Source organism: Miscanthus floridulus, chromosome 17 (assembly GCF_019320115.1).
Source record: "Miscanthus floridulus cultivar M001 chromosome 17, ASM1932011v1, whole genome shotgun sequence".
Lineage (NCBI taxonomy): Eukaryota > Viridiplantae > Streptophyta > Magnoliopsida > Poales > Poaceae > Miscanthus > Miscanthus floridulus.
Genome location: NC_089596.1, coordinates 87,101,694 through 87,115,239, shown reverse-complemented (window position 1 = coordinate 87,115,239; position 13,546 = coordinate 87,101,694).

The window sequence follows — 13,546 nt, the reverse complement described above, 5'->3', positions numbered from 1 at the left end:
TGCCTTTCGCCGCGCCACGCACCCACCGGCGTAATTCACCGTGGCTCCTCCACCTCGGCCGGCAATCACGCGCCCGTAGCTCTGCCTTGCCCTTCTTCAAGTTGTGCTCACGTTTGTGCCACCTGCTGAGCTCAGGTAGAGCCACCTTAGCCTCGCCACCGACGTCCATGGCGCCCCCGTGCTCGGCCGCCATGGAAGTCACCTTTCCTCTCTTCTCCAGCCCCGCCTAGCTGCCCTACCGCATTCGCCATCTTCTCGCGTATCCCGTGCGCCCGCCAGCTCGCCCTGCCGTGGCCGGAGATGGCCGTCGGCCTCGTGGCCGAGCCGCGCCGCCACGCCAGTGCAAGCGCCGGCATGGCCCTGCCTCAGCCAGCCAGGCCGAGCCAGGCCGTGGGCCGACGCCTTGCCAGGCCGTCTTCCCCTCCCTTACGCTCGGGCCACGCAGGCCAAAAGCGGCCATGGGCCAGCTGATTTTAGCGGGCTGGCCCAGTAGCGTTTGAATAAATGGTTTTCAATTTATTCTTTATTATTTGAAATTTGAAATGGTTTGAAAAATGTTTGGGTACTCAAAGTTGTTCCAAATCTATTGAAATAAATTTGTCTAGGTTCCTTATCATCAGATCTACTTGGGAAAAATTGTGCATGTCATTTTTGAGATACTTTGCTGTAGAATTTTATTTAATCATGAATATTGTTGATAGCTTGAAAAATATATAGAAAAATCTATAGGCTTCAAAAAAAATATGATTTCCAAGTTTGTTAATCTTCTTATGTCATGTATTTCCTAGGAAAAATATGTTTCATGCATGTGCTGTGGGAAAAATTTTGAGGTGTAGTTCAAGTACCTTTAATAGCTGAATTTTGTTATTTTTGCTAGAGAGCAAACTTTGTATAAAACATGCATGTGATAATTTTTGTACAGTCATTGTATGCTATGAAGGACCTAGGAAAAATACTAACTCTGTCATTTGACACTTTTCACAGTTCCAAGTATTTTTATGTTCATAATCCTGCCATAGCTTGTGATTTTTGTGTAGGCTAATCCACTCATTCAAATACCATGAAAATCTGATAATAGACTACTTAGGGTAGTAGTGTGCTATAGTAATTTTCTAAGATTTTTCTAAGCAAGAAAAATAGAGGTTGCTATTCAAACCTATTATTAATTAGGGTTTAATTAAGCATTCTTTATGTGTTTAAGAAATTAGCAAAGCTTTGGTGTATCTTTGAAGCGTTTCATAAGATATGTTGACTTAACATATTAGTAGTAGAAGAGAATACAATAGATAACATGTGCTTGTAGTATATTTTCTTGGATGATGTTGACTACCTTGCATTCAAACATATCCATTGTATTCATCTCATCCGATGCACCGATTACATAAGCACTTACGCACATTGCATCATACAGGATCACAAACCGAGAACCCAGTCATCATACCCAAGGAGCCCGAGGAGTAGCTCAAGGTGCAGCAGCAGGAAGTGCCAGAAGCCGATGAGGAGGACGTTGAGGAACTTCCGGAGTGCCCCGATCACCGCCCGAGCTCCTTCGAGAGAGGCAAGCCCCGGAGCATTTTTCTCCCAGTTTGCAATGATTTAATTAAATGCTTTACTTTAATTGCTGCATCACGTTCAGGAGTTGTTTGCAACCGTTACTGCATTATACCTTGTCTACCTTTGTTATACTATATCCTTGTTACCTAGGTATCCGCAGTCGAGTCAATGCTTAGCTGGCTTAGACCAGTAGAAGTCAGGTGATTCCCTGTCACCTACGAGCTATAGGTGGTTACCTGGATCTGCTTGGATGACTATGAAGTCATGGTATAACTAAGTGTCAAATGAAGTTGAGACCGGACGGAGACTTACAGAGTTTTGGACTGTAGTGCTTTCCGTTTATGTCGATTAAGGACCGACCGTTGTTGGGCCTCGAGTCATGTTGAACGCATGTCTTATATTTAGCTGGCTGGATAAAGTACCTTCCGACCATGAAGCTGGGAGATTTTTTGGGCCGAGTAGATTGCCCGCAATGCACTGTGCTGGAGCAGGTGTGGTAGGACACGGGGGTGAGATGATAAGACCAAAGTGCAGTCGGTTGGCCCCCGGGTACATGTGGTTCCTGGCAAACTCGAGATACCTGGAAAGTTGACTCGGTGATCAATATCTCACTTTAGCGGGTGAGTGAGGTTTGTGTAAGGAATAAATCACCAGCTGGTTAGGAATCGATTCGAATCGCCATCGCTCCTGGATAGTGAGCACTTGACTTGAGTTACTTCATCGTAGTAAATGTTTATGGAACACTTTGACAGTTATAATGAATATGACAGTATGGAAGTTGTTTAATGATCATGGGTTATCATTATTTGCTTAATCACATGGTTACTCTAGTATAGGTGCAAACCTAGTCGATAGGTTAATACTAATTAACTTGGCAATCATGCTTTTAAAAGGGTTCTTGAAATGCTAAAAATGCTTCTTTTTGCAAATGTGTCAGCTACCCTACTATAAAGCCCTTCATAATCCTTGGTGTCATTTATTTTGGTTATGTCGGGTAAGTCTAGCTGAGTACCTTCTCGTACTCAGGGTTTTATTCCCACTTATTGCAGATGGGCAGATGTATTACGGCTACTGTATCAACTGCCTTTGTCCTACGATGGGTGATGCTTAGGACCATGGGCATGGTCATTCCTTACGTCTCATCTGATGCTTTTGTTGGAGATTATCATTCGCTGGCACTATATCTAAACTCCACGTGAGTGTGTGTGTGGTTTGAACAAATGACTTCCGCTACTTTTATTCGAACTAGTTTTGTAATAACTATGTTGAAACTCTGATGTATCTGAGACTGTGAACTTTTATGTAATATGTGATGGTGACCGCTAAACTTATTATGATCTTGGCTGGAATGGAAGTTGGTTTGAAATCCGTTGTGATTTCACGGACTACCGGGTTATACGGGCTTAAGTTTGCTAAATCGTCTGCTTTGACGGATGATTTTCTTACTTAATTTCGTATAATTGGTCGGTTCTATTACAGCTGGTATCAGAGCATGGTTTAGCGTGTTACTGTTCACAAGTGTATTTAAAACAAAAAGGCATTTGGAAAATGTGATTTTCAAAATATAAAGTGTGCCAGTGATCATATCCTTTATGCCCAGTTAAGGACTTTAGGTGGCTTAATTAAGTACTGACTGGGGTTCTTGCATCATATTTCTCTTTCATCGCTCATACGGCGTGCTATTGTATGAGTGCCACTTGTTGAGTGGTAATGTATGGATCATTTGCCTCTACGCCTTGGTGAAGGGTCGAGATGACGACTAGAGGGGGGGGGGTGAATAGTCTTTTCTAAAACTTAATCGCGTCGGCTAACCGATACAAATGCGGAATTTAAACTAACGGTCTAGCCAAGACTACACCCCACTATATATGTTCACTAGCACCTTGCAAAGATAATAATTATGCAACAAAGGTGCCGGGCTAGCTAGAGCTCTCCTAAACAATTCTAGGAGCAAGGTTACACAAACCTATGCCACTAGTACTTTAAGCGACAAGGGAGCTCCTACACATGCTAGTAAGCAAAAGCACAAAGCTAACTAAGCTCACTAGCAATGCTCAATAATAAGGCAACCAATGCCTAATTAGAGAGCGCAAATACTTAGCTACACAAACTAAGCAATGTGACTAACAAGGTTACTAAAACCAAATTAGCCACGCAAGGGAGCTACTTCTATGCTACACAAGCAAGAAGGTAATTAGCAAGCTACACAAGCTATCTAATTACAAGAGCAACTACACAAGCTTAATATGTATAAAAGTAATTGCAAGCTTGTGTAATGGGGATGCAAACCAACGGGAAGAACAAGGTTGACACGATGATTTTTCTCCCGAGGTTCACGTGTTTGCCAACACGCTAGTCCCCGTTGTGTCGACCGCTCACTTGGTGGTTCGGCGGCTAATTAGCATCACCCGCTAAGCCCGCACGTCGGGCACCGCAAGAACCTACCCCTTGAGTGAGGGTAGCTCAATGACACGCTTTACTAGAGTTGCTCTTCGCGGCTCCCGCGGGGCGAGCACAATGCCCCTCACAAGCACTTCTCCGGAGTGCCGCACAAGCTTCTTGCGCGCTTCGATGGAGACCACCACCAAGCCGTCTAGGAGGTGGCAACCTCCAAGAGTAACAAGCACCACCGGCTTGCAACTCGATCACCTAGTGCCACTCAATGCAACCTCACGATGCAATCGCACTAGAATCGCTCACTCACACAATCGAATGATCACTATCAAGTATATGTGTGATGGAGGGCTCCCAAGCACTCACAAGCATGGACACTAAGTCCCTTGAGGTGCTCCTCACCAGCCATGGCCGAAGGCCACTTCTATTTATAGCCCCAAGGGCTAAACTAGCCGTTACCCCTTCACTGGGCAACGGTCGGGCCGACCGGACGCTCCGGTCGTGTTGACCGGACGCTGGACCACAGCGTCCGGTCACTCGCAGATGACCACGTGTCCTGGTTCCAACGGTCACTTGACCTGACCGGACGCAGCAGCACTCAACTGACCGGATGCTGAACCCCCAGCGTCCGGTCGTTTCCAGTAAGCTCCCGAGCATGACCGGACGCGTCTGGTCAAACGCGATCGGACGCAGCCAGCGTCCGGTCACACTCCAGCTACTGCATCACCGTACGTCAGCCTGACCGGACGCAGCCTTCCAGCGTCCGGTGCATTCAGATCTAGCGTCCAGTCAGTTGACCGACGCCGGCATCTTCGCGACCAACTCGTTTTCACTTCTAACTTCTTCACCCTTGCACCAATGTGCTAACCACCAAGAATTTGCATCCGGCGCAATAGAAAATAGACATTCCATTTTCCCGAAAGCGCCGAATCCCGCCTCGCAAGCTCGACGGGAGGGAGAGAGGGACCCAAACCCATCTCACCCCTGCAAACACCACCTCCTTTGTAAATGTGCCAACACCACCAAGTGTACACCACCATGTGTATGTGTGTTAGCATTTTCACAATCATTTCCCAAAGGATGTTAGCCACTCAACTTGCCACGCCACTCGATCCTAGCGACAATGCAAAGTTAGATCACTCGAGTGGCACTAGATGACCGATATGCAAACAAGTTTGCCCCTCTTGATAGTATGGCCATCTATCCTAAACCCGGTCATAAACTTCTCTACACACCTATGACCGGTGAAATGAAATGCCCTAGGTTATACCTTTGCCTTGCGCATTCCATTCCATTTCCTTCAATGTCGATGCAACACATGCACCAACACGATCAACAATGATATGATCCACTTCATATCATCACATGATCATATTGGTTCATTGATCTTGACTTCACTTGCTCTTCACCGTTGCCATCGTCCATCGGTGCCAAGTCTTGCTCAAGCTTCACCGCCACGCGGTCCATCACTCCAAAGCCTTCGACTTGCCCTTCACGCTTGCAACCGGTCCATCAAGCCAAGTCTTGTCTTGATCTTCTCCACCTTGATCACATGACTCAATGTCATGTCTCATGTTCATTTAAGCTCCTTCATCATCACATGTGTGAGCTTCGCAACATCTCCAAGCCATTTTCACCTCCATGGCATATGTTGCTCACACACATGTACCTGTGGACTAATCACCTGTGTATCTCATATAAACACAATTAGTCCACCTAAGTTGTCACTCAATTACCAAAACCAAACAAGGACCTTTCACTCGGTAAGTGTGAGTTGTGAGAGCATGATCGGATACACCGCCGATCTAGGGTGAATGCTTATATGATGCTGGAGTAATTACATGTTCTACGCATGTTTTACAAAGGTATCTCATGTATGGGTCTTCCGTCTATTGAGGCGATGCCGTCAATAGGACGATGGTTCGGGTAGTTACTACCGTTGTACACGTATCTGGGGATTTGTGTAGAGCGTGTAGATAAAACTTTACTGCTTTTATGCATTCATTGGGAATTAGGCTGAAATGGATCTTCTATAGGTACATAACAACGCTATCGTGTAGAACGTATTAGCTACGTATTTGAGAGATCGTTTGTATGCCACCGAATTCGTCGTTAGAAATTTTTATTCCTAAGTTTATGAGAACGTATGGCACGTACATACATCATGTTACTTGTGCATTTCATTCATGTCCACCACTGTGAGTCCATCCTAAAATATGTTTCCCCGAAGTAATAAAAGAACTTTTGCTACAGATGGCCCGCACAAAGCAGACCGCCCGTAAGTCCACCGGAGGAAGAGCACCTTGATGTCCGTTGGCCCTGAGGGAGCACCGCACCACGGACACCTTCTTGAGCAAGTTTGGCATGCCGACCTTGCTTTGGAGAGTGCTCCATGATGTGGGATACCCAGAGGGTCAAGAGCCGGTGTACTCTTGGAATGAGAGCCAGTTAGCAGAGGATGGACTCGTAGTGGTGGAGATCACGGTTCCTGCTCTCGGTGATGCTCCAGATTGGGATGGTTGTCATTTGGAGTTTGAGGGTTGCACTCCAGCTGAGGGTGCAGAGGGAGCAGCCTTCTGTGTCATTAGGGACATTATGAGCAGATTTCCCAGTGAGCTTGCAGTAGCTCTAGCTGGTACTTTTCCTAGGGGTGATCCTCGTGATGCCATTTGGGTTTAGCCTTAGGGAAGTGCATTGGTCAGAGGTCCAGCTGAAGGACAGGCTAGCGACAACCAGGCAATGAGTGCTATGTTCGCCGCCATCAGAGCATATGAGGGCCTCGAGAGTACCTACTGGACTTTGACTGGCTTGCGTAGTGAGGATAAGCTAAAAGGGAAAAAGCAGAAGAAGAGACAGGCACGTGCTATAGCTAGCTTGCAGGAGCAGTTGGCTGATATGAACTTACAGCGAGATCAGGCGGCTGAGAGAGGTGATAGAGCTATGTAGCGGGTGCATACATTGACTCAAGCCAACAACAATGCAGACCGCATGATTGGACAGTTGGTTCAGGAAAGGAATGAAGCCTAGAACGCAAGAAACCTTTTGCTGCAGAGGGTCGATGTGCTAGAGGAATACAACGGCAACCTGCACGAGGAGTTTCATGCGCTCTACAATGGGGTTGGCCCATATGCTCCACCCGACGCCGCTGGCATGGACATCGACGATGACAATGAGGACGAGCCTGTAGTTTCACCTGGAGGCGATGGTGACGTCTCTGATCCCAACGATGGCCTCGAGGAGTAGGCTAGTTGCCTTGCGCTAGTATCTAGGCCCTGTCGCGATGACCTTTCTTTTGTTGACATGTAACCTATCGTATGTTGCTTCGAACGTATGAGACTTGGCATGTGGTTGGAACTAATTTTCGAATGCGATATCTGAACGCATAAAAAGTCCAGTGTATGTATGCTGGCAATTTGATTGTATGGACGCGATGTTTGCCGTTGAAGTAATTTGATTAAGTGCTGTTGTTTTAATTGGATGCGATTGTTGTGCCTCTGTTTTATTGTATGAATTTATTCTCTCCAGTAAATTCAGTACGGCATAATTTTTCCTTCACTCGTAATTATTACAACTTCACTCAATCATTACTTGTTACTAAAATATGCAGATGACAAACACTCGCCGAACCATGTATGAGGCCGCTGAGCCCGGTGCTAACGGTGCGGGGACTGGTGGTGGTGGTGGTGGAAACCACGGCAACAACAATGAGCCTCCTCATGAACCGCATTTGCCACCTCCTCCCCCATTTACCCCCGAGATGTTCCTCGCACAGCTGCTCAGGAGTCAGCGCAATGTGGAATAATCCCAGAAGAACATGGAGGATTTTCTGCATACCATCGCCAACAACGTTCAACATGGTAACAATCAGGGCGGTGGCATGGGAGTGAACCAATATAGCAGCTTCAAAGATTTCATGGACACCAGGCTGCCAGTATTCAAGGAAGCAACAGAGCCACTCGATGTTGAGGAATGGATCAACACGATGGAAGATAAATTCCGTGTGTTGAGGATGACTGAGGTGCTAAAAACGGAGTATGCTACACTTCAATTGTAGGGACCGGCGGGAATGTGGTGGAAGCACCATCGCACCACCTTCCCTCCAAATGCTCAGATTTCTTGGAGAGAGTTTGCTGAGGCCTTCCGTGGAGTCTACATTCCACCCGGGCTGACCGAGATGAAGTTGGGAGAGTTTCTGGCATTGAACCAGGGCACCAAGACCGTGACGCAATATCTACATGCCTTCAACAACTTGTGTCGCTATGCCCCCGACATGGTTGACACAGATGCTAAAAGAATAGCCAGTTTTAAGAGGGGTCTCAATCCAAAAATGATGAAGCATGTTGGTACCAACAACCACGTCAGATTCAATGACTTCATCAGTGACTGTCTGAAGCAGGAGAAGAATAACAATGCTAGCACCGCAGCCAAGACACACAAGAGAGCCCTTGAAGGTGGTCCATCACAAGCTAGAGCACCTATGGGAGGTCGTCCTCCATATCGCCCATCGGCACCTGGCGCTAGATTCCGGCCACCTCAGCAAAGAAGTCAGAATTCCCGTGGACCTCAGAAGCCGTACAAGATGGCAGTACAGCCCAACAAAGCAGCCACAACTGCGGTACAAGGCAATTCCAAGGGAGCTGTGGGATCTACCGGGACAGTGAGAGGACCCTGCTATAACTGTAATCAACCCGGCCATTTCTCGAGGTTTTGTCCGTACCCGCCTAAGAAGAAGCAGCAGACTTATAATGCTAGAGTGTATAGTACGACAGTGGATGAAATTCCAGAGGGAGAGCCCATCACTACTGGTAAGTTTCCTATCAACGAAAACCCTGCAGTTGTTCTATTTGATTCTAGATCATCGCATTCTTTTATGAGTCAAGCATTTGCACAGAAATATAAACAACTATACACAGAATTGGGTTATGGTTACCGTATAAGTTCAGCAGGGGCTGATGTTTTGACCAACCGGATGGTTCGAGGGGCAACTCTTGAATTAGGTAGCAGGAAGTTCTGAGTGAACTTGATAGTTATGCCTGGGTTAGTCTTGGATGTCATTATAGGGATGAATTGGATGAAGGATTGGGGAGCAGTCATAGATACTGGAAGTCGAGTACTTACCCTTAAGGATCCCCTAGGTGAGGGTACTTTCCAAGTACCATTGCCACGGAGAATAGACCTGATAAGTGTTACATGTGCTACGGTAGTCATTCCTATTCATCAGATTCCGTAGTGTGTGAATTCCCGGATGTATTCCCAGATGAGCTACCTGGTCTTCCGCCAGATAGGGAGATTGAGTTTGAAATTGAGCTAGTCCCCGGAACAGCTCTGATTTCAAGGAGACCCTATCAGATGCCTCCAGATGAGTTAGCTGAGCTGAAGAAGCAATTAGAAGAGTTATCAAAAAAGGGGTTTATACAACCAAGCAAGTCTGAATGGGGATGTCCCGCCTTATTTGTGAAGAAGAAGAAAGAGGGCACGTTGAGAATGTGCGTAGATTACAGGCCACTCAACGCTGTGACCATCAAGAATAAGTATCCCTTGCCACATATTGATGTTCTGTTTGACCAATTATCTAAGGCTAAGGTGTTCTCAAAAATAGATTTGAGATTCGGTTATCATCAGATCAAGATTAGGCCTCAGGATATACCAAAAACTACATTTTCCACCAGATACGGGTTGTATGAGTATCTTGTCATGTCCTTTGACTTGACAAATGCTCCTACATACTTTATGTTTTTGATGAATACAGTTTTCATGCCAGAATTGGATAAGTTTGTGGTAGTGTTCATCGATGACATTCTGGTGTACTCCGAGAACGAGAAAGATCACGAAGAGCATCTGAGAACTGTTTTGACCAGACTAAGGGATCATCAACTGTATGCTAAGTTTAGCAAATGCGAATTCTGGTTGAAGGAAGTTTCTTTCCTTGGTCACATTCTGTCAGAGAATGGAGTTTCAGTCGATCCAAGTAAGGTGCAAGAAGTTATGAATTGGAAAGCACCAACCACAGTTCCTGAGATTAGAAGTTTCTTAGGACTAGCCGGTTATTACTGTCGCTTTATACCAGATTTCTCGAAGATCGCCAAACCGATGACAAGCCTCCTATAGAAGGATCATAAGTTTGTGTGGATAGAGGAGTATGAAGTAGCTTTCCACACTTTGCGGAAACTGTTGACCACTGCTCCTGTTCTAGCACAACCAGATATCGAGAAACCATTTGATGTGTTTTGCGACGCATCGAAGACTGGATTGGGTTGTGTTCTTATGCAAGAAAGGAGAGTCATTGCGTATGCATCATGTCAATTGAGAAAGCACGAGGTCAACTATCCAACACATGATCTTGAACTTGCTGTAGTTGTGCACGCCCTATAAATTTGGAGACATTATCTACTTGGTAATGTGTGCAATATTTTCACGGATCACAAGAGTCTTAAGTACATCTTTACCCAACCAAAGCTAAACATGAGGTAGCGTAGATGGTTGGAATTGATCAAGGATTACAACTTAAATGTGCAATATCATCCTGGAAAAGCCAATGTAGTGGCAGATGCTTTGAGCAGAAAGTCACATTACTTGAATGTGCAGCCATTACTTGAAGATGGGTTCAATCTAATGCATCCTGCTGTGTTGCATAGTATTCAGATTAGTTGCTCTTTGGAGAGTAAGATAATAGAAGGCTAGAAAATCGACAAGGGGATATTTCACATCAAAGAGAAAATAAAAGAAAAGCCGTCTCAACACTTCAAAGTGGATGAACAGGGCGTGTTGTGGTTTGACGACCGTCTTGTGGTTCCCAAGGATCGAGAGCTTAGGAATAAACTCATGGATGAAGCTCACCTTTCTAAGCTATCTATCCATCCCGGAAGTAGTAAGATGTATCAAGAACTAAGATCTCGCTATTGGTGAACCAAAATGAAGAAAGAAATTACAGCATATGTTGTCAGATGTGACACATGTTGTCGAGTGAAAGCAATTCACATGAAGCCTGCCGGTATGTTGGAACCCTTATCAGTCCCTAGTTGGAAGTGGGACGATATCAGTATGGATTTTATCACGGGTTTGCCCACTACTCAAAAGGGACATGATTCGATTTGGGTAATTGTGGACCGTCTTACCAAGACCGCTCATTTCTTGCCTGTCAAAATAGATTATCGACCACCTCAATATGCTGAGAAGTATATCGTAGAAATTATGAGGTTGCATGGTATACCAAAGACCATAGTATCTGATAGAGGCTCACAGTTTACGGCTCACTTTTGGGAACATTTACACAAAGGTTTAGGAACTAGTTTGATTCGTAGTACCGCTTATCATCCTCAGACAGATGGTCAGACTGAACGAGTGAATGCTATTTTGGAAGATATGTTAAGAGCCTGTGTATTGTCTTCTAAGGGATCATGGGAGTCATGGTTACCGTTAGCTGAGTTTTCTTATAATAATAGTTATCAAGAAAGCATTAAGATGGCTCCATTCGAAGCTTTATATGGCAGAAAATGTAGAACACCATTGAATTGGGTCGAGCCTGAAGATAGAAGGTATTATGGCATTGACTTTGTAGAAGAAGCTGAGAAGAAAGTTCATATTATTCAGCAGAATATGAAAGCGGCCCAATCATGTCAGAAAAACTATGCAGACAGAAGAAGGAGACCCCTTATGTTTGAAGTTGGTGACTATGTTTATCTGAAAGTCATGCCAATGAAGAAGAAAAGGTTTGGAGTTCGAAGAAAGCTTGCCGCGAGATTCGTAGGACCATATAAGATCTTGGAACAAAAAGGCCCGGTAGCCTACAAGTTAGAGTTACCTGAGACAATGAGCACCGTTTTCCCAGTTTTCCATGTATCACATCTCAAGAAATGTTTGCGTGTTCCAGAGGAAAGAATAGAACCTCGAGGTATCCAACTCAAATCAGATTTGGTGTATCGTGAGAAACCAGTCCGGGTGTTAGACACTAAGGAATGTGCTACTCAGAATAGTGTGGTGAAAACATACAAGATACAGTGGGATCATCATGATGAGGGAGATGCAACTTGGGAAATAGGAGAGTATCTGCAAAAAGCTTATGAAGAATTTTATAACAAATGGTTCGTAACCCAAATCTCGGGACGAGATTTTTATAAGGGGGAGGGCTGTAACACCCCGGTGTTATGCCTGCATTTAGGCCCTGCAAATCATGCATATCATGCATCATCAAGCATTCTAATCACACATGCCTAATCATGTAAATAATAACTGAAACATTGTTTCGAAACATTTTGAAACATGTGTGAAACCTGAATGTTGCATACCTTGGTTAGAATTGTTTTGCCCTGAATTTTTGCTTGCTAGGGTAGTAGAACTTGTTTGGCTATCATGGTAAATCATCTAGAAATGTTTAGTTCAATTTTTTAGCAAGGTTTGTATTCAAATTAATTCAAAATTTGGCTTCAAAAGTAATTTCCCAAAAATTAGGGTTTGGAGTTAAACATTGACTTTGATTTTTATAATTCAAAATCTAGAAAGAATTTGGCTTTGGTCATAACAACAAAGTTGTAGAGAATTAAATTCTAATCAACTTTCATTATTGGTACATTTTCAAAAGATGTCATTTTATTCCTCAAAATAATATTTGAAGATGGCATTTAAAAATTCCTTGAAAATATATTTGGAAAAGGCTTTTACCTCCTTCGCGGGCCGCCGCCTCGCTTCTGGCCCACGACCGAAGTCGGCCTAGCCAGCCTCCCGTGCGTGCCTCGCCTCGGCCCAGCCCAGCCCAGTGCCATGCTGGCCTGCCTCCGCGCACCTGCCCGCTGACGCGCCGCGCCGCACGCCCGACCGCGGCAGAGCATGCCCGCCGCATGGCGGCCATGCGCCGTCGATGCCGCCGCGCGTCGCAGCTGGCCTGCACCCGCGTCCACGCATCCGCCTACACCTGCTGGAGCCGGTGCGCTCGCTCACTCCCTCCCACGCTGCCTTCCCTCTCCGCCAAAACCGAGTGCCCCCAAGCTCTGCCTTTCGCCGCGCCACGCACCCGCCGGCGCAATTCGCTGCGGCTCCTCCACCTCGGTCGGCAATCACGCGCCTGTAGCTCCGCCTTGCCCTCCTTTAAGTTGTGCTCGCGTTTGCGCCACCTGCCGAGCTCAGGTAGAGCCGCCTCAGCCTCGCCATCGACGGCCATGGCGCCGCCGTGCTCGGCCGCCATGGAAGTCACCTTTCCTCTCTTCTCCAGCCCCGCCTAGCTGCCCTACCGCATTCGCCATCTTCTCGCGTATCCCGTGCACCCGCCAGCTCGCCCTGCCGTGGCCGGAGATGGCCGCCGGCCTCGTGGCCGAGCCGCGCCGCCGCGCCAGCGCAAGCGCCGGCATGGCCCTGCCTCAGCCAGCCAGGCCGAGCCAGGCCGTGGGCCGACGCCTTGCCGGGCCGTCCTCCCCTCCCTTGCGCTCGGGCCGCGTAGGCCAAAAGCGGCCGTGGGCCAGCTGATTTCAGCGGGCTGGCCTAGTAGCGTTTGAATAAATGGTTTTCAATTTATTCTTTATTATTTGAAATTTGAAATGGTTTGAAAAATATTTGGGTACTCAAAGTTGTTCCAAATCTGTTGAAATAAATTTGTCTAGGTTCCTTA